General features: G+C 44.3%; 1 pseudogene; it reads right to left on the reverse strand.

Moving 5' to 3' along the window:
* Positions 1–22,359: 22,359 nt before the first annotated feature.
* Positions 22,360–22,477, reverse strand: LOC124556417 (annotated as a pseudogene).
* Between the last annotated feature and the right edge of the window lie 685 nt (positions 22,478–23,162).

Genomic DNA, 23,162 nt, shown 5'->3' on the forward strand with positions numbered 1-23,162 from the left:
TACAGCATAGAAAAGAAGGTAGCTGAAGAAATGAGACGACTAGAGATGATACTTTTACTCAAAGACAATAATTACACTGAAGTCACCGCAAGTCATGATGGCCCTTGGACGTGATTTTCTTCTTAGGGTGTGTGATCGCCATGGACGGTACTGTACGCTCTGCACCGCGCTCCCGTGCTGCCCACATGGATAGTAAAGCATTATTGTGATGTGTCTTACCATTCCTCCACCAGCGCATTGACAACTGCTGGATGGTCGACGATGCATTTGGGCGTGTTGCAATACGCCTTACCAGCGTATTTCAGAAGTACTCGAAAATATGTAAGTCGGAGGAAAGGGCAGTCCATTCGCCGAATATCGTCTCGTTCCAAGAATTCCACCAACTGCCTGTTTGATGTGGTCCCCATTGTTAGCCATAAAAATGAAGTCGGCGCCTAATGTACCACTGACAGGACGCACGTGAGGAAAGATTAGAGTGTCCCATTAATGTTGATCATTGAGAGTACCGTGTTCGTTGATTCTGAGGTCAGTATGCCCGTGCAACATTATGTTTCCCCGCATCATAAAATGTGTAACATAAAAACGACCATGTGCTTTACGTGTCCCCATTTCTCGCCATATGAAAGAAGGTCCAGAATCCTTACTCAGACAGAGTGTGCTCTCATCCGAGAAGAGCACTCGACCCTACTCCTCGTTGGTCCAGTCCCTGTGCTCTTGTACCGTCACAAAAGATGTCACCGAAGTGTGCCGGTCAAAGGAAAACAACGTACTGATTGTCGAGAAAAGAGACCATCCCCCTGCAGTAGCCGTGCCACAGAGGTTCGTGAGTCTCCGTGCCTTGCATTCCTGTTAAATATGGTTGCAGTTGCACCCGATGTTTGAAATGAAACTCTTCTTGCCTGGTGCACAGTGTAGCCGTCATCTGCTGGGCTGATCATGGTGGACTACCTCCTCTGCTTCGGTCAGCAGTCCCTGTGGCTCGGAACGCTCCCCTAGCACGTGAAACAATACTATGAGTAATAAGAAATTACTGGACTGTACCAGGTAAACTTCGTCTTTCTTCCAGTTTCCCGATGATCCTTCCCCATGTGAAGTCATTTAGATGTTGTCTCCTCTCCATGTCGTACTGAAGTACGCTACCGCAGTACACCGTAACTGATCGCTGATTTACACACATTGTTTTTTCCCGTCCCTCCAGCTGCCTCGTGCTACGGTGCCAGCCCCATTTCGCGCTATAGTCGCACTGAACTCAGGCCACGTAACGTCCAGCTTTCTAACTTTCTGTGCACGATGGGAGACCTCTGCCACAGTTTTATTCATTAACATCAAGTGTTTAATACGTTACATTACTTCATCTAAACTGAAGCGTCAATAAATTTGATATACGTATGCATATGCAAATACAGAGATACGTAAACAGACAATACGCCGATGCGGTAAGTAAGTAAGACAGCAAGTGTCTGTCGCAGTTATTATATCTGTTACTGCTGCTACTATGGCAGGTTACCAAGATTTAAGTGAGTTTCAACGCGGTATTAGACGACGCGACTCATCATCTCCGAGGCAGCGATCAAGTGGAAATTTTCCCGTACGGCCATTTCACGAGTGTACCATGAATTTCAACACTCACGTAAAACATCAAATCTCCGACATCACTGCAGCCGGAAAAAGATCCTGCAAGAACGGGACCAACGACGACTGACTACAATCGTTCAACATGACAGAAGTGCAACCCGTCCGCAAATTACTACAGATTTCAGTGCTCGGCCATCAACAAGTGACAGCGTGCGAATCGTTGAACGAAACGTCATCGATATGGATTTTCGGAGCCGAAGGCCCTCTCGTGTACTCTTGGTGACTGCACGACTGAAAGCTTTACGCCTCGCCTTGGCCCGTCAAAATCGACATTGAACTGTTGATGACTGGAAACATGCTGCCTGGTCGGGCGAGTCTCGTTTCAAATCGTATCGAGCGGATGGACGTGTACGGATATGGAGAAAATCTCATGAATCCACGGACGATGCATGTCAGCAGAGGACTGTTCAAGCTGGTAGAGGCTGTGTAATAGTGTCGGGCGTGTGCAGTTGGGATGATATGGGACCCCATATACGTCTAGATACGACTCTGACAGATTATACGTACGTAAGCATCCTGTCTGTTCAACTGCGTCCATTCATATCCATTGTGCATTCTGACGGACCTGAGCCATTCCAGTAGGACAATGCGACACCCCGCACGTTCAGAATTGCTAGAGAGTGGCGCCAGGAACACTCTTCTGAGTTTGAACACTTCCGCTTGCCACCAAACGCCCCAGACATGAACATTATTGAGCATATCTGGAATGTCTTGCAACGTGGTGTTCAGAATAGACCTCCCAGCCTTCTTACTCTTACGGATTTATGGACAGCCCTGCAGGATTCATTACGTCAATTCCATCCAGCACTACTTCAGACGTTAGTCCATCCCACGTCGTGTTGCGGCACTTCTGCGTGCTAACGGGGGCCTTTCACGATATAAGTCAGGTATACCAGTTTCTTTGGCTCTTCTGTGTATCTCGTCCTTAAGTACTGCGGAGCAGTGTATTCGTGCCCATTTAATTTCACGTCCTTATATTGAGTGTTATCTACCAGCCTTTACACTCAGCGTTCGCCATCTCCTTGTCTGTTTTTTATATCGCAATTATTTTCTTATTTTGCGATCTTCTATGTGCAACTGTGCCGACCGCGAATGCACTCTCAGAACTAACGATGTTATCTAGAAGATAATTTATACCTACGGTGACTAATAATGGTCCTTGAAGTAAAACCGACACTAATTTCTCTTCTCGCTATCTCTTGCACAATTTGCTGAGATCGATGTGCTGAGTTCTGTTTGCTGACAGATGTTAATTTCAGCCATATACCTGAGCTAATGATCTGCAAGGACATATTGTTTTTAGTAGGCTACAGGGCGGAAGTTGATAGAAGGAAGTGAATAAATGTGGCTTTAACCTGCTCTCCGCTACATAAAACATTGCATTAAGTATTATCGTTCTTCACCAAGTAGATTTTATTTCTTATTCACTTCCTATTGGAATTAGTTTACGTGATCTATCTGACATTAGCCTCAAATGAATGAGTACCTTTCAGGAAGTAACAGTTTCGCAATACGTACAAGCTTTATTACAGAACTAAAAACAATAGGTACAGTGTTCGTTAACTTCTAGAATACTAATTCACTTTTTGCGTGCCTCTACTACAAACATACGACCGCCGCTTGATTAACAGCTGTGAGAGAACGAAGGAAAGAAATACACTGGCTTGTTATTAATCCAGGTAAAGGTCTTTAAACAGCGAAACGGCTGTAGGAAACTTCGTAGTTTCGATCCTCAAACTCAGCAAGTTGCCCCTTCCTTAACGACCTCGACGCTAACGTAAATCACGAGGACTGCCACAGCGTCTTACTTTGCAGGATTCATTAAGCGCATTTGTAATCAACGCTGTCTGGCATTCACATTCCACATTTGTGGCTCCGGTAAGCCGATTACCCGTCGTTATGACGTGGAGTAAGTGAACAGTGAAGGAGCACAAGAATTTGCAGAAGGAAGTTTCTGGCACAGTCAGGTTGTAGGTTTTTTGCGACTGATTCCTCTGTGGGTAACAATAACCGGACGGGGATAGTGGCTAGTGATATTCTGAACATTTTACCTAAGTGTTACTTTCGCCTTTAACTACCAACAGCACTCTCATCCCTGTCAGTACAACAATAAACTGCCGCAAATCCGTTTAACATTGTTTTAAACGTATTAGGTGATACGAATTAAAATAGAAAATGCATACACAAACCGATGACTGATCTCTGTTGAAAAAGGAGTATGATCAATTCTCTTTTAGATTCCCTGTATGCTACAACGCTTCCTTGTTCACTCGACGTTCAGTTAGGGAGCTGCATTTTCTATACTGCTTGAAGAAAGGATAAAGCATAAGACCAAACGACGGTTTCTTTTTTCCTGACAACCCTTGTCTTGCTTTACAGTACCATTCAGAATTTACTGGTAACACGACGCACGTCATGTTTAACACAATCTCAGCAGTTACTATCATGGAAAAGTAGTAACGGATTCGTTTCTGTCTCATAGTCCCAGCAATGTCTGTTCGTAATTTTCAACCTAAACGTCTCGATACTTTTCCTCAGATTAATGGTACATATTGAAATACACCGCCCAAAATAGTGAAAGTAAAATTTTTTTTTGGAACCCCCCTCATTTTCCCCATTCCGAAGTAGAGATTTGAAATTAGGCTAAATGGTGCCTACAAACTTTACGACGTCACCTTCTAGCTCGGCATCACTTCAAACAACAAGGCGTTTTGCGAAAAAATTGCCAGAACTTAGGAATTTATGTAAATTGTAAGATGGATTAATGGTGTTACATTGGCACCAAATTTCACCATGCTTCTCTCCAACGCCACCGTGGGCGTCTTATGCGATAGGAATGTCGTCACCCCTCCCCCTGTACCCCCATCTCAGTCCTTCACTTGACGCCTCTGCGATGGAGTCCACAACGGCGACGCCCAGTGTTGAAGGCACGCGCATTTCGTATGAGTGGTGAAAGAAAATATATCAAACAAACTGCTGCTCAGAATCGACACGAAAAGGCCTCAGAACGTGACAAGGGGCTTCTATCAAACCATCCTATCCAATGGAGCGCTCGTTTACACACTTTTCGAACTGTGACGTGCAACAGAATGACGTTAGTGACAACCTTTGACACTCCTGACTCCCCGGACGATTCAACCCTTGCGTAATGGCATCGTGGGATGACGCCTTTGGAGAGCAGCGCGACAGTAATTTTTGCTCTGGTGTACTGGGTGGGATGGCCGTTGTGGCCGAACGGTTCTGGGCGCTTCAGTCTGGAGCCGCGTGACCTCTACGGTCGCAAGTTCGAATCCTGCCTCGGGCATGGGTGTGTGTGTGATGTCCTTAGGTTAGTTAGGTTTAAGTAGTTCTAAATTCTAGGGGAGTGGTGACCTCAGATGTTAAGTCCCATAGTGCTAAGAGCCATTTGAACCATTTTATACTGGGTGGAACCACCAGGGCCTATTCAAAACCATTCTATGAAATGTAAACATGATCCAAGGCAGCAAAGGTTGTTTATGTTTTTTCAGCCCTTCTGTTTCACGTCCGCCTGTGGGCAGATCATGGAGGGTGTGACGCATGGGGGATTTCTGTCGAGCGCTCCTACCCTTGATCGCGCCACAAGAGGACTGATGATTGATTGATTGATTGATTGAGGATGGTATGGGACTACACGGCGAGGTCATCAGCCCAGCGATTCCAAAGTTACACATGGAAGAGGGTGGGTCCGCTAAAAGCGGAGAGGAGTCAAACCATAAAACGAGGAAGTTAAAACACACACACAGTAGAAGGTATCAAATGGTAGCGCAGCTGCAAAACCTGGGAAAACAGAGGGATAAGAGAGCGGCCTTTGCAAATGGGAGTGGTCATGGGTCCCAGACCGAAAAAAAATGAACAGAGGCCCCAACCACAACCACACTGCCCGTGCCCCAGGAGTAAGGCAAAACCTTATATCTGAAAATAAAAACCACTTCCATGAAGTAAACTGAGGACCAGATCAACCATCTGTGAACCGCGTACCAATAATAAATTTAAGGAATGTTGAAGATTGTACTTAGTACAAAGGGTAATAGGAGGGGACATTCCATCAATATATGGGACGCAATCACTCTGGCTCCACAGCCATATTGCGGTGTGGTTCGTTACACAAGAGGAAACAATGAAAGAGCCTGTTATGACCAATGCGTACACAGCATAAGACAGTGGACGCCTTCCGAGAGGAGAGGTAGGAAGAGCACCAAACTGCAGCAGACTCCTTGATTGTGCGCAGTTTATGACTGTTAGCAGTTTTTGGGCAAAGAAAGATGTGACATAGATCTGCATATCTGTACATGGAATCATGAAAGGGAATGAGGGGTAAGTATCTGCTTCTCTAGCCAAACGGTCAGCCAGTTCATTCTCTGGGATGCCCACATGACTTGGCACCTAGAGAAAGACAAATGAGTAGGCGGCACAGCCAAGGGCAGAGAGAAGGTAATGGATAGCAGAGACCAAAGGGTGCTCAGAGTAGCATCGGTCGATAGCCTGCAGGCTGTTCATTGACTCAGAACGAATTAAAACACTCTGGAAGGAAGCAAAAGAAACAAAATGGAGGGCTCTGTGACTGGATAGGAGTTCTGCTGTGAACGCAGTACAGGCACCTGGCAATAAATGGTGTTCCTGTAAGTAGGCTGTATAGGTTTTTAATTTGGTAACGCCACGTAGCGCTCTGTATGAAAATCACTGGCTGTGCTGTGTGGAGTTTGCGGCTGGTTTTCATTGTTGTTTCCTATTGTAGTGTTGGGCAGTTGAATGTTAACGGCGCGTAGCGTTGCGCAGTTGGAGGTAAGCCGCCAGCAGTGGTGGATGTGGGGAGAGAGATGGCGGAGTTTTGAGAGCGGATGATCTGGACGTGTGTCCATCAGAGACCGTAAATTTGTAAGACTGGATGTCATGAGCTGATGTATATTATGACTTTTGAACACTATTAAGGTAAGCACATTGTTTATTCTCTATCAAAATCTTTCATTTGCTAACTATGCCTATCAGTAATTAGTGCCTTCAGTAGTTTGAATCTTTTATTTAGCTGGCAGTAGTGGCGCTCGCTGTATTGCCATAGTACGAGTAACGAAGATTTTTGTGAGGTAAGTGATTTGTGAAAGGTATAGTTTAATGTTAGTCAGGGCCATTCTTTTGTAGGGATTATTGAAAGTCAGATTGCGTTGCGCTAAAAATATTATGTGCCAGTTTAGTGATGATCAGAATAAGTAAAGAGAGAAATGTTTGAGTACGTTCAGTTTTGCTCAGCTGTTTGAAAACCAAATAATGTAAGAGGTTTATTAGCACAGTAATTCATTAATTTTTCTAAGGGGACGTTTCATTCCAAGCAAGAAGGAGATGTGACAGCAAACCCCACCTTAACCATCGTCTCAGAACCACCAGTGTAGAATATGGTGGCACACTGGAAGTCTGCAAGGATGGCACGTACAAGGCGCTGGAAAACCATAGGCGCGACAGAGACCTTGAGAACATGGAATGGGTTGGTCCTAATCCGTGGTCTAGGCACCATCCTAAGAGGTGTGTGGGAGGAAATACACAGAGTGCATTCCAGTGAGTGAAGATAGAGATCCCGACAGAGGTAAGTGACATGCATTCCAACTGGCAATCCCACACATGGGCAGTTAGCAGGAGGGACACACCTCTCATTTGAAAAGAGCACAGGGTACACGGGATGGTCAGGGAATTGGCGAATGGCATTTGCATAAGAAACTGGGACTTGGCTCCATCGTATTTCTAGAGAGGGAATCCCTGCTTCTGTGAGGAGACTGTCAAGGGCGCTAGTGCAAAAGGCACCAGTAGCCCACTATGGTGGGGTCATGAAATTTCAGAGTTGAAGGAGCTGTTGAGCCATAAACCTTACTATCATGATCTAGTCTTGACAAGAGCAGAGCATGGTAAAGATGGAGAAGAGTGGCATGATCTTCAACCCAAGATTTATGGGCCAGGAGGCGGAGAGCATTAAGCTCCAACATGTATGTCGTCTTTAGGTGGTGAATATAGCGCAGCCGCATCAGCCTTTTATCAAAAATAAGGCCCAAGAAACGGGACTGTGCTACAACATCTAGGAGCTGGTCGCCTAAATACAGTTCTGGATCGGGTTGTACTGTGGGTCGATGACAAAAATGCTTAACTTGTTTTGGAGGGAGGAAGCTGGAAGCCATGGGAGATGGCCCATGCAGATGCGTGTCGGATGGCGCCTCAAACAATAGTCATTCCAGACTCAAACGTCACTGATCCACGTCATAGTTTTCCTACCACAAACTCTGGAGGATTTATGCACATCTCCCTGTGCAATGCAACCCACATGGAGTTGCCGGGTAGACGGCTGACTCACCTTAATTCACTCTCAGGGTATCTGAATATCAAGCTGGTGTCACACAAATGTATCTCATAATGGAAATTTTGGTATCTTATTTATCTCACACACGGATCCTCTACTGAATGTTAGAACAAGCACTTCTAATTCTTTTTATTGTCTCATAGTCAGATTGAGACTCACACTGTACTCACCACGTTGAAGTGCTTGTCTCTAATTCAAGCTCTGCAGACGGAAATCTTAATTATTTTCAATTTATATTTACACACGCAAGTATTTCATCTTAATACCACCACACGCTAGTGTTTCGTCTTATAATTACAACACGTGGTTTCTTTGTCACTTCGGAAGAATCCTATGTTCTCCATAAATGTTTTACCTGCCTATCTTTATCCGAACAATTTACATGAGCCTCCCACCAAAAGTTTCTGAAAAGAGAAATTATTAGTTCACCTACTCTTAAATATTCCACATGCATACCATTTTCATTTAAATTTGTTTTTCTGGAGCGCTCATAGAGCACGTCTTCAAACCTCAGGAACCAGCAACAGAGTGCTGAAACATGGCCGTTCATCTGGTCATCCCGCGCTTCCGCAGAAGTGGGGGAGGACCTTACCACCGTGTTGGTCAGCCACATTCCAGGCCCTCTGGTGCTCTGGTATAGTTCCTCTCTTTAGTTCAGCCAAAGGTGACCAGAGAACTGTCTCAAAGATGATTATATAATCTACCATCACTATGTGTGGTCAGCAGACGATCAGCCATTCATTCAGTTCACAAACAGTACCAAACTGGATTCAGGGATCAGTTTTAAGGAAGTCCACATCTGAATAATTAAACATGCAAATTGCCCTTCTTTCCTACATTGGTATACGGCTTCGGTGTATTACATAAAATGACGTTACTCTACAAAACACGCTGTTGTGACGAGAACAACAACGTATTTTGTCGTACATATTTTCTATGTCGGGCAGTACTGTACCCTTTCACAGTGAATAGATTTTCTCCAGATGTGTTACGCAGTTATCGTGTGAGTTCACGAGCAATGTGAAGCGGAATTCAATCGTGCGCCAAAGCAGTTCAGTTCAAAGAACTTCATTCCCGTAGAGCAAAGAGTTCATGTTGGTAAAGCAGACCAAAGTAACGTATGCCGTTCCCGCTGCATGACCTTGGTCTTTGGAGTCAGAGTTCCTTAAAGAAAAATGGACCAGTGTCGGCACCTAACGGCAAGTAACGACGGTAATGCAATTAACAACGCAAACCCTGCAGCGCGTCATCTGAACATCATACCCATATTGTAAACAGTTTTCCGACTACACTGGTTCAAGTAGCGAAAGTTAAATTATCACCACCCTGTATAATATGGTCGCATCTGTTGTAGTGTCCAAGAAGTCCAAGGGGTTTCCAGCGTTCGAATTTCGAGGACACTCTTCAACAGTTTGTCTAACAATCTGGTTTGGAAATCAGCAGGTGCAATCCACACTGGTAGTCATTCCCCATCTATGTAGTAAGTCACCGCATCTCCTTCGGTTAGTCCGGATCCTGTTGATTGTACTCCATGTTCTCTCTGGCAGATCAAGTTCCCATGGATGTCGTTGATCTGGGCAAAGCTGTGGAGCTCTGCTAGAGTGTCATTATATCATTCTTGTGTCTAAGTGTTGTGCATATTGAATGTATGGCCCATGAAGTTACTACAGCTGTTGTGAGAGAGGAATGACTGCAGCACAGTCCGTTGATTCGGACAGCACATATGTACTCGTGAATTGGTAGCTGCTGGCTGTTGCACATTTTCTTAAATTCCCTGAGGAGATTGCTCTACCTTCTCAGATTAGGTGGTGCAATGTGGCTCAGTGTAGGTAGCCACAGTACTGGCGTGGACTTAATTGTACCAATAACAGCCCGAAATGTCTGATTTAGTTGCGCATCTACCAACTTCGTGTGGCTGCTGTTTGTCCAGACAGGCTGCAGTATTCTGCCGCTGAGTAGACAAGGCCAACGGCAAGTGATCGTAAGGTCGAAGTTGCAGGACCCCATGTTTTATCACATAATTTTTGCATAATATTGTTTATTGACCTTAATGTATCTGTGGTTCAGTGTTGCCAGGAAAACGAATCTTTTTCAGGTGTGTTCTATTGATTCATATTCCGTCACCATTTTGCCAATTAAGGAGTCTGAAAAACTACCTGAAAAGCTTTTTCGCTAATACAGTTTCAATGCACAGCAGTACATACGTCAGGCAAGAAATGCAGACCTTTTACAACTCTACCGTCTCTGTAAGTACAATTCACTGCCAGAAATTCACGTTATTCAATCTCTAAAGTGTCTTTTCTAAATAAACAATATTTACCATCAGCAAAAGACGCAAAATAAACTACATTTCCCTTGGTCTGCGACTACGAAAAGACGTCTGCACTCTTCACCAACACGAGCCACGTAAATCAACAATTCTCTCCCTGAAGATGATGGTGTGAACTATCGAAACGCGTAGTGGCGAAATAAACATGAGACTAACGCAGAAACTGTTTTATTTGTGTTAATCAACAGTCGCAGCCCTCAAAGTGCCATACCTTATGGACGAAATATTCGTCCTCATCTGATCCTTCTTTCAATTTCGAGTCTGTATTACTCTCTTCAGGTATAACGAAAGTTTTAGTTTTTATGTATATATTCCTTAGTATACAACCATAGATTGAGTCATTGCCTTGTCCCTCAAGGATCATTCAGTAAACATTTTGTAGAAACTGGTTCTGAAGTTTTCTCAGAATAATCCATGAATCTCAAAGTGATAATTCATACTAATTTATCCAAGTTATTATTTAGTTGACAGCTTTAAAGCTGTCCGTTGAGCTTATTCACCCCCTAAAGCCAGTTATTTCCGTTACTTTATTAAAATTCAACGTTTTTACATGCTGCCGGTAATAATTTTAGGGAACCTTGTATTGCACATTATGGAGTGAAGGCTGACATGCCTATAAAATTTGTGTCCTATCTTCATACTTTCTTGTGAAGAACAATAATTACTGCTCAGTGCAGTTTCGGGGTGCCATTTTCATCGCAGATATTTTTTATATTATTTCGCAAGTTACTTTTTGTACAACGTTTCCTCCAGTTTCAACTATTTCTGTTACTTATTTATCGCATGGTGAAAACAAATGTAAGCACACAACAATTGTGGACAAATGTGCACAGTCACAATCTCGCACATTCTTACATCTCCGTATCTAGTTCCCTGTGCCGCTCGATCGCTGTATCCGATGCGCGGTGAATGTTCATTGTTGTTCCTTTGTACGTTCCAAGGGGGACATCAGCAACAATATGGTGGATTGACCTCAAGGAGGCACCACAGTCGTAACTGGCAAAACCACTCCATTTCCAGTCGTGCATCAAGTAACCACATCTGCCTTGGCTAGTCCGAATTCAGTTCATATTCTACCACAGATGTCTGGGGAGATAGAATCCTTGTATCCACCTGGATGGGTTTTCACGTAGATGTTTGCTGACTACTATTGATTGATTCCACTGGACTTTCCATCAATGGCTGACTCTGAAAGACGTCCCAACAAAGTTGTTGCTGTGTACCACTGTAGTTTCCTTTATTTGAAGCTTTCGTGATCTGCTAGTGCAATATCTCGAAGAATGGATAGCTTAGGGTTCTCCTGAATGCTATTCCAGACCTCCAGGAGGGCTTCCGATTTTCTTGGAACTAGAGGTGGGATATTACGGAGAACAGGAAGCCATAGGGTATTGGTAACCCTAATACATCCCGTAATTATTCGCGCTGCCTGATTGAGTTGCACGTCTGTCTTCTTAGTGTGAGCACTGTTGATCCAGGTCGAACAGCAGTATTCAGCAACGGAGTATGATAGGGCTAAGGATGTGGATTTTAAAACATGCGGTACCGAACCAACAAGTTCTTTAAGAATGTCATTTCTCGTTTTTCCTTAAGCAGTTACGTTTGAAAGACGTTGCCTGAAAGTTAAGAGTTCTATCTAGTTTTATTTCTCGGTATTCCTAGGTATCCTACCTTTGTGGTGCTAAGAAGGCAACACTGGTGATATGAACCGAACCGTCTACAAAGACTTCTCGGTCGAAGAACATACAAGAAGTCGGAAAGTCCCACAAGTTCGTACAATTATTTTCATTGGAACACCACCGCCGGCCGCTGTGACCTAGCGGTTCTAGGCGCTTTAATCTGGAACCGCGCGACCGCTACAGTGGCAGGTTCGAATCCTACCTCGGGCATGGATGTGTGTGATGTTCTTAGGTTAGTTAGGTTTAATTAGTTCTAAGTTCTAGGTGACTGATGACCTCAGATGTTAAGCCCCATAGTGCTCAGAGCCATTTGAACCATTTGGAACACCACCATTTCCCATCACTCCAACTTCATACCTCGAATTTTTTTTACATCACATGCAGCACTAATTCTGGGATGTCAATATTTCCTTTATGAATCTGTTTCTTGATTTAATTCTTGAACTATGCAAGAATTTAAAGATATCGTAAAATGCTTGTAAAATTCTCTCTGTGGTGTTAGATACTGCGCCATCTGCCGTCTTAACTAATGAACCAGAACGTCTACTCAACTTAAATTTCTGGTGTAAGGAGCCTGTTAAAAGGAGATGTCTGTAAAGATGATGAGAATCATACAAAATCCAAGCTCTGTTCGACAGGCATCAACACATGTACTGCGTAACGTTACAAACTACCAGTATTTTACAGCTGTTCTGGTTCTGCTCGATTAATAAGCAACCTCTGTAGGTTACTAACTGTCAGTTCCCATCCTTCTATTTGAGAACAAAAAATTAAATCACAGGTGCAATTACCCATACATGGACGGACGTCACAGCAACTGAAAAGAATAAGGTAAGAACTGGGCAGGAGCAGCTTTATCGTCCGGAGAAGTGACTTTCCTTACTTTTAGAAAATTGTGCCCAACATACAACAGCGACTCCTCATAGACATCGTACTGAGGCAGTAAAAGTTAATAATTCACACTAGCATGAAACACAAAAATTTATTGATTATTACTTTGGCAAAAGCATGTGATGGGGGCTTTCGTCTGACCAAAGTAAAGACACTCGAAAATATCCGTAAACTTCTGGTTTATGACGGTAATTACTTGCAGAATCCCTTGCATAAATTGATACAACATGGAGCTTCTGCTACACTTAATACACTTACACCTGGCTGCCTTAATCGGGAATATGGAGAAAAATAAAGGAACATTTCCATTCTATTGGTGAAAGAAAACAGTGAATTACTTTCTCTCGATCTCCGGTTAAATATTGGACGCAAACGTAACCAGTGCTGAATATTGAGCTCAGCATAATCGTCACTCTGCTACGTCGTTCATCTGAAAACCTAATCAATCAAACTGCCAGTAGATACGCGCTAAGCCGTAAGAAAAGGAAATCAGTATCACCTTACCTCGGATCGCTGAGCAGAATCCATAGAGAGAAGCGACACGTGCTTGTTCAAATGAGAAAAAAACACACAGCTTACTGTCTCAAAACTAATATTGCAGCATCTTTCAACACAAATACCAATATCATGCACTCCTCTTCAACTGCAACAGAATTACCAAACCACAGCCTTTCAAATGCAAACAACTCCCAACCGGCTCAGGAGCGGCACACCTTGCTCGCACCAACTCACGATAACATGTATGGTTCAAATGGCTCTGAGCACTATGGGACTTAACATCCATGGTCATCAGTCCCCTAGAACTTAGAACTACTTCAACCTAACTAACCTAAGGACAGCACACAACACCCAGCCATCACGAGGCAGAGAAAATCCCTGACCCCGCCGGGAATCGAACCCCGGAACCCGGGCGTGGGAAGCGAGAACGCTACCGCACGACCACGAGATGCGGGCGCGATAACATGTAGTTCACGCGCAAAATTGCTGAGCTCCAACTCATAATCACCTGCCCTGTACTACACGGCAAGCGCACGTAGAACTGCGCACACCTCTCAACAACAGGCTCACTGACTCAGTAAAAGTGCTTCCTCGCAAGTGACTCTTTATAACTGCCAAACTGCAACTGCCTCCTCCAAATACAACGCGCTCATGTGTCGGTGCAATGCCTTTGTCGTTCACTGGCTGAAATACTCACTCCAAAGGTCGCCAGTGAAACCTACATACTCCCCATATGGTAGAGGGATATCGAAATCGATAAGCGAGCAATCGATGCGCACGAGACCGTAATCGAAATGAATGTTGGCTGAATCAACATACACTTTTCACTGTTTAGTTTTCTTGATTCTCTGACGGTAGAGCCCTTAGAGATTAATCTCAAAACACTGCCGCACAGGCAGATGATTACTACCTACAAGTTGGTATCTAGCTCCTACTGGAATCAAAGTATCGGTGACGAGAATTTCGTCACTCCTCCCCCACACCTTCCCACAGTACGACTTAAAACGGCCATTTTCGCGGTCAATAGGGCTCACATAACTCTTCTTAGGGATCCTGTGTAAGGAGGAAATGTTCTCATTTCACCTTCAGCATATAGCTCAAATGTTCAAATGTGTGTGAAATCTTATGGGACTTAACTGCTAAGGTCATCAGTCCCCAAGCTTACACACTACTTAACCTAAATTATCCTAAGGACGAACACACACACCCATGCCCGAGGCAGGACTCGAACCTCCGCCGCGACCATCAGCATAAAGCAACTATCTATGAAGAGCCTGAAGCAGCGCACAGAAAGAGCTGATCCTATTACACATCTAGTATCCTATGAAACGTGTAAAACACGGGACCTAGTCGTTCTGGACGGTAAGTATTGATGCAGAACATAAGCTTCGGCACTGGATGACTGTTTCGGATTTTTGTGTGGTGCGATGGCCTAGAGTGGGGTTCATCAGCCTCGTAATACCCACTAACTAGCTGGCTGAATAAGTAAGCAGCGATATCGACACGCGAACTCGTCGACGTTGCGTGCGAGTGAAACACTTGCATGAGGCATCGCATTTCCCGAGCAACGGAGAGTTTTCATGTCTCACAAACACAAAAACACGGAAGTGTATGGCCAGTCCCCGAACATACGGCCACAATGTTCTTTAACAAAGTTTCAGGTAATACTTACCTTTATTAGATTGTGTTGTACGCAGGTTATAACGCGGTGGGATATTACTTGCATTTCAGAATGTAGTGTGTTCAATAAGTTAATTAATAAGCTTGTGAAAGTGACTAATAGCTGCACATTAAAAATATGAAATAAAGCTGCTACAAGAAGCGTGCGTGTGTGTGTGTGTGTGTGCGTTTGTGTGTGCATGTGTTTGTGTGTGTGTGTGCTTTGATTTGTATGCTGCGGGGACATAGGAACCTTTTGAATTTGTTTGTAGCGATCCGAGGTATTCGATACGGGTTAAATACAGAAATGCAATAAGCCTTCACGAAATCGAAGATTACTACGAAAATGATTAATGATTAACTCTTAGTCAACAAAAAATATTTGAACATCGTGTACAACTATATATCAATGGCACAAAAGAGAAAAAATAAAATAAAAATCACACAAAAATGTGATGAATGGGTCAAAGCGTTCATTAACGTTAATGAAAAGTTCTCGTTACGTAAGCCATGCAAATTAAAGCTCTAGTTATCACTAACTACAGCCACCTTCCTCTTCGTATTTCATTTTCTGGAGTTTTTAATTTTTATTTCAAGTGTTTTATTCGCTCATTACATTGCCTCAGTCTCTTAACGAAACTGCTGCTTTTATTCCTGCTGAACTCCTCAGTTCAAAGCAACTTTTTCAACAATGTGGCTGTCGTGAAGAATGAAAACTTAAATAAAATATTTGTTGAAATAACCCCACCTAAGAGATCAGGGTAACACGCCATCCGCATCTTAATTCAGATTAATAATGTACTTGATAGTCAAGACAGCGTGTACGTACGTGGAGGTACTTGCGCAGAAATAAACCAAACGGAACAATGGCACAAGATGGGTGGCAGGGACAGCAAACTAACTACTATAATTTATTGGGACGCTGTAACATGTCAGAGAAATAAATGCCTGAAAAATTGCTGTTGAGTAGTGGCTCAGTAACGTACGAAGCAGGACAGGAACGGAAAACAGAAGAAAGGAAGAGAACGGCCGCTGGTCGTATAACCGGTTCGTGCAGTCGATATGAAAGCGGCACGGAGATGTAACATTAAAGAGGAATAGTTCGGATCCCAGATACCTGGCATCTGACACACAGCTATGTTGAACGAACTCCAAGAACTGTTTTTCACACACAGCTCTGGAGAAATATTACAACCACCCAAGTGCTTCTCTCATCTTATCTACGCATAAAAAAGGCTAGTATTAGCCAGAAAATGTGGCGCTGTGGCTCGCAAAGGAAAGAGTACAGTCCGCGGAAAGTAAACCAGCGGCATATATTCCCCGTCGTTGCCTTTTCTCTGTAGACTCGGAATGAGTAAACTGAAAAAGCTGTCGAAGGAAATGTGGGCAGTGTCGGGAGGCGGCAGTGGTTGTTGCGTCACTCGGGGCACAAACAGCCTCGGCAAAGCACTCTCTCATGGCGTCCCCGGAGGAGCAGCCAGAATCGCGCAAACGCGTGGGCGCGTCCGGGGAGACATCTTGCGGGCGGCGCGCGCACTAAGCGGCTCCCCTCCAATGAAGACTTATCGCGATACAGTGGTGGTAGCGCGGCGCGGCGTATTGATTTTGCTAAACATTTACACCGCATAGCGGCCGCCACAACACGCGCCCCGGGCTGCCGCGCCGACAACAGGTGCCCCCTCCCCTCCCCACCCCTTCCCAACCCTACCCGCAGGGCGGGCTGCGCCAGCGCTCGGTGCCAAGAATTTTGTACTCCCCTGAGGCCGGACACGGTGTTGCAGGAGCGAAAGGTTGCCCAACTCTATAAGGGCAGGCACCCCGATCCTGCCATCAGATATCTCTGCTGGGAGTCACACTCTCTAGCAGGGAAGGGGGAAACAGTCCGATTCTTGGGTATCCTTTACTTCATTTTCCGGTAGATTTTCTACCTTTCCTCTTACAGCAGTTGGTATTGTCAATTGCGAACTGGAAATTGAATTATTCGTCGTACGTTCACATTTTCCAAGTTCAGCAAAGTGCAGCCTGAGAACGAAGTTTCTCGCGAAGACGTTCTTGTGTTAAACGTTTTGTTTCAAACTTGGGTTTTTCTCGGCGAATAAAATGGTTCAAATAACTTAAGAGGAAGTTGCCGGGTGACATTTTCGCCAACCTTCTTTATTTCTAGAGGTCCACACATTGTCATTCTCAAGCCAGAAATACGACGCGTAAGCGCTGCACAAGGAATAGCGTTTGAAGCCGTACTTCAAGCTGCACATATCCACAGTATATGCATGTACAGATGAAGAAAAAGGAACTTGTGAGTAGATTCTCACTATACGACGAATAATCGACAAATCGCGAGAGTTCTCTGTTCTTGCCTTCATCTGCTTCCTTGATTACAGGAAAGCCTTTGACATTATTGCCTGGGAACCCCAGAGTTCGATGTTCCACCACGCTTGACAGCACGTATAAGATGTCTACAAAATAATCACATCGCGGCTGTGAATACAAGTGCTAGCACCTCTGATTTCTTCACTGTATCAATATGTGCCAGACAGGGGTGTGTTCCGGTCACCCAACTGTACAATATCTATGCAGAATGCGTCACTAGTAATGTTCTTGACGGTTGGACTGAAGACATTTAAATTGATCCAAGAACTATTAAGAACCTCCAATTTGCTGATCACACAGTGCTTTTAGCCACTTGCAAACGTGAACTTTCTGAGTTACTAAGAAAATTAAGGGACGTTAGTTTATCATATGGATTGGACCTCAATCTTAGCAAGTCCAGACTCATGATAACTGATCGAGGAGCACAGGTTCAACTCACAGGTCCATTAAGGGAACTGCAAATCGTGCATTCTTTCATTTATCTTGAGTCAACCATCTGCGACATGGGAAGCTGTGAAGATCACCAAGGTCTGGAGGAACAGACCCAAAGGTCTAGCTTGCCGAAATTCTTGCGTTTTCCGTGCTCTTTTATGACTGCGAAGCTTGAACCCTTAAGACCAGAGACGAGCAGTGTATTGATGAATCGAGTTCTGGTGCTGGTGGAGGATGCTGCGCGAAAAAAAAAAAAAATCGAGTGCAAGAGCCGACGGGAATAATAACTAGCGGATAGATAGATCATCTGGTCTCTCTGTTCAGTAGGCTCTAGGACTAGCTGCTAACCGTCTGGGATGAAGACGCTTGATTCAGGCGAACACGCCGCATGGCTATGAGCACAACGAGTTATGAAGGACACGTAAACACCGTAAACAACAGCGCAACCACACAACAAAAGATGCCAAACCTTAGAAGTCGTCGACAGTTAATATTAATAACCATTGGGTGAGGGAGCGTTAACTCTGTCCCTCCCTTGTTTGATCAGGGAGAGAGCACGATTCCAAGCATAATTTAAGCGAAAAGTTCATCTATATATACAGGGTCACTAGCTAATTTGATCTCAACTGCTCCGCGCGGGATTAGCCGAGCGGCCTTGGGCGCTGCAGTGATGGCCTGTGCGGCTGGTCCCGGCGGAGGTTCTAGTCCTCCCTCGGGCATGGGTGGGTGTGTGTTTATCCTTGGGATACTTAAGTAGTGTGTAAGCTTAAGGACTGATGACCTTAGCAGTTAAGTCCCATAAGATTTCACACACATTTGAACATTTGAACATCTCAACTGCTTTCTTAATAACACCAACCCAATTACTAGAAGTGCACGGCAGAGTCTCTGTGTTCTTATATTCTACAGTACGACCTGTGCCAAGACGATGTTCTGCCGTAGCAGATTTGGTCTGCTGTTGGTAAGCGTGTGTGACACAACTGAGTGAACCTCCACGGTCCTGATGGTGTGACCTATATGTGACCTACCACAACTGCAAGAAATACGATAGACGACCGCGTTATGAAAACCACTATCATCCTTGAAAGATCCTAAAAGGGACCTAATCTTAGACTGGTCGTATTCTTTGGATATATGATGCGACATGAGTTTTTAACACCATCTAAGAATAAGCCCCCTTTTAAGATATGTAAAGAATGATATTCATTTGTGTGAGGTGGGCATGTGTCGTATTCCTTTCAGTCGTGGTATATCATACAGAACTGTGGAGGACCGACGTACTGAGCACAAACGCCACACACGCTTACAACAGCTGAGTAAATGTGCTATGGCAGAACTTTGTATTTTCCTCCATCATACTACAGAATATAACAACACTGAGATTCTGGCATGCACTTCCAACTATTGGAATGATGATATTATGGAAGCAGTTGAGATTAAATTAGGGAGTGACCATTTAAATAGAGATGGAACCTTTTGCTTAAATTCCACTTGCAGTCCTACTCCCTCTACCTTTGTAAAACAGCTCAAGAACAGAGTTAATGCTACCTCGTCCATTGGTTATTAATATTCTCTTTCGATAAATTCTGACTTTGGTCGTCTTTGGTTGTGTGGTGTTGCTATTGTTTACGGTGTATCTCTTATCTTCCAGCCTACGCTCTGCATTCAGAGGTTTTAAATTTCCTTGTACACCGCTCTCTCGTTCCATGAGGCGCTTGAAAATAACATGGCGTGCACACGCTAAAATATCGGCGGCTATAGAAGACGTCAACCAGCTGCATTCCCGTAAATTGTTAGCACATTCTCAGTTCTCTTGCCGCTTCGTATTAGAATAAAATCTCAAGCTTCCGACGACGACTTCCGTTTTCTTCACGAGCAGCAATTTACTGTATATCTGTGGTTGCTGCTGCTGGTGTGTCGGTCTCGTATAGCCCGAAGACGCCATGTGATTAGTCGGCGTGCATAAACATTACGTCATGCTGCTGTAGATTGCGTCGTCTATGCTGGGGGCACCAAGTCTACCGCAGAGACGTCAACAATTCAGTGATCTTTTCCGTATTTTCTTAGTGTACAGAGCCCTCTTATACGCACCATTAAGATTATAGCCGCTGTTACCATTGAAACTGCTCTCACTTCTACATACTGGCATTCTGTTCTTTATAGAGGCTGTACAAACTGACATGTGTGAAACAGTGTGAAAAAGCTTCAACCAGGGCAGTGGCTATAGTGTTAGTAGTGGGTGGAAGCGAAGTCTCGACACTAAAAAGATACTAAGGGCTTTCAAAAAGTTTTGCACAGTCGTCTGTAATTTTTTTTTACTTTTTGCAGGAGGAGAAAGATTTTTTTTGTGAACATGCTTGAAATATTTAGCTACAAGCTGGTATACAAAAAGTATTTTCTTTTGGTTACAGATGAGCCATAATGGACTGTGAAGTAGATGTCAGCTTGCGACAACGGTCGGTGATGGACTTACTGCCGGCTGCTGTGGCGGAGCGGTTCTAGGCGCTTCAGTCCGGAACCGCGCTGCTGCTACGGTCGCAGGTTCGAATCCTGCCTCGGGTATGGATGTGTGTGATGTCCTTAGGTTGGTTAGGCTTAAGTAGTTCTAAGTCTAGAGGACTGATGACCTCAGATATTAAGTCCCATAGCTCTCAGAGCTCCATTTGGTTGAGTTCCTCTTGAAGACCGGCGATGACTCCGCCACATCGATTCACAAGAAGTTGCTCCCTGTTTATGGGGAGGACACAGTGAATCGCACCAGTATCCAGCGGTTGTTGCAAAGGTTTAAAGAAGGTGATTTCTCTCTACTGGACAATCCACGATGCGGTAGACCATCGACGGCAGTGAGTGATGTGAATAAGGAGACCATTGATCAAATCATCCAATTTGACAGATGCGTGACGACACGAAAGCATGCTGAAATGACTCGTTTGTCATTGGGCAGTGTGGTATCACTGGTACAGTTACTAGGGTACAGAAAAATCTGTGCATGTTGGGTGCCTAGGTTACTGACAAGAGAAATTAAAACAATGAGGAAGAATGTGTGCGAGGGTCTCATGAAGACCTTTACTGAAGAGTGGAAACACTATTTTGACGGCGTCATTACCCAGTATGAAACATGGTTGTTTTTGTCCGAAACTGAGAGCAAAACCCAATCCAAGGAGTGGCGTCATCCGGGTTCCCCTCCAAAAAAGAAACCAAGACTTTCACGAATAACAGGCTGAAAGGGGGATCAGTGTGGTGTCATTTTCACTGACTTTTTCGAACGTGGCTCCACAATTAACCGGGACCGTTACTGTTTGTCATTGGACAAGCTGCGACGTGCCATCAAGACCCACAGACCACACCTTCAGGGTCAGCTCGTCAGACTACACCATGACAATGCCAAACCCTATACAGCCCTTATGACGCAGGAAAAAATCAGAAAAATGGGTTGGAAAATTTTTCGTCGTCCTCCTTACAGTCCGAACATGGGTCCGTCTGATTTTTACCTCTTTGGTCGTCTGAAGGCCCACCTGCGCGGTAAAACATTTGATAGTGAGAAAGACCTTATTTCCTCCGTCAAGTGACGGTGTAAAAGTCAATCCCCAGGATTTTACCGAAGTGCATTTACATCATGGAAAGAGAGTTGGGGCAGATGCGTCACAGTTGATGGAGGCTGCATTGAGTAGGCTCAATGTATAGCTAGTTGTTCCAAGTCTGTTCCCAAAAAATTTCATTCTCCTCCTGCAAAAAACAAACAAAAAATTAGAGAAGACTGTGCAAAACTTTTTGAACGCCCTTTGTATAAAGACGTTCACCGAATTCTTGGCGTTCTTATGGGATACGTGGTGCTGCCAGCTCTGACGTTGGTCACAGTCTACGGCAACATGACGTAATGATATTGTGTGCCGACCTGTAGGCTGTGAAAGGCCACTGTGGCAGCAACCACAATTTTCAGTTCCTCTTGACGAAGACGAAGAGGTGCTACTCGAAAACTTGATGTTTTACCCTAAGTCTGAAAGAGAAGTATGAGTGATACATACGTTATTGCAGAAGAGTCGCACGGCATCTGAAACGTTGAATAAAATGGATCGAATGCCCTGCAAATATCTTTGCAAGAGAATGAAATATTTTCTGCAGGCAGTGCTACACAGCTCTTTCATGATTCTGAACAGATATAACAAGCCACTAAAATCTGTTCTGTGTGTATTTATTATTTCGATCTTGGATAATAAGCAGATGGAGACATATTATCAACATAACATAGGAAGCAGGTTCGTTGGCAACAGAATTATACACAGAATATGGGAGTCCACTGTGTCAAAAAACACTCCGTCATCAGGCCACAAGTGGCCCATCGGGACCATCCGACCGCCGTGTCATCATCAGATGAGGATGCGGATAGGAGGGGCGTGTGGTCAGCAAACCGCTCTCCCGGTCGTTATGATGGTTTTCTTTGACTCGAGCCGCTACTATTCGGCCGAGTAGCTCCTCATTTGGCATCACGAGGCTGAGTGCACCCAGTAAAATGGCGACAGCACATGGCGGCCCGCATGGTCACCCAGCCAAGTGCTGGCCATTCCCGACAGCGCTTAACTTCGGTGATCTGACGGGAACCAGTGTATCCACTGCGGCAAGGCCGTTGGCATCCACTGTGTGAACTTCATGATGTCAACATACTGAACTACACAGGCTGTAAACAGTAGCTGTTCATAGAGTACAGCAATGGTGTAGAGGAAATCGAGACGAACAGTTTGATATAAGACACATGAGATCTATCAAGCCGGGAACCAACTCAAACTGGCCTAAAAAAAGACCACCTAAGCTACAGTGCATGCTCGCCGCTCTTTACATTAGAGTTCCATAGCTCCAACGGTAAAAACGGAATCCTTATAGGATCACTTGTTTGTCCATTCGTGTGTGTGTGTGTGTGTGTGTGTGTGTGTGTGTGTGTGTGTGTGGTGGGAGTGTCGGACAATTCAAAATCCTTTTTCTCAGGAACAGATGTTGACATGTATGTCTCATATTAAGCTCTACGTTTCTTTGGTGTCGTAAAAAAAGTGAAACATTTAAGTCAGTGCAATCAGAAGATGCGTCCATTTATGCCATATATTTTGCTATTCGAAATCATACATTTCTGAACTTACAGGGTTCTTTCCGGTGACCTAGAGAAATGTAATTTGGAAAGAAGTAAGGCTTTACACTGCAATCAAAGGAAAAAAATCCGAAAGTGTTCAATTTGTAATTGTATCGCACGAAAAAGGTTTTTTTATCATTTGTTATCAGACAGTCTGTCTGTCCATTCATCTGCTAAGACCCCTGTTTCTCAGGA

The sequence above is a fragment of the Schistocerca americana genome, chromosome 1 (genome assembly GCF_021461395.2).
Source record: "Schistocerca americana isolate TAMUIC-IGC-003095 chromosome 1, iqSchAmer2.1, whole genome shotgun sequence".
Lineage (NCBI taxonomy): Eukaryota > Metazoa > Arthropoda > Insecta > Orthoptera > Acrididae > Schistocerca > Schistocerca americana.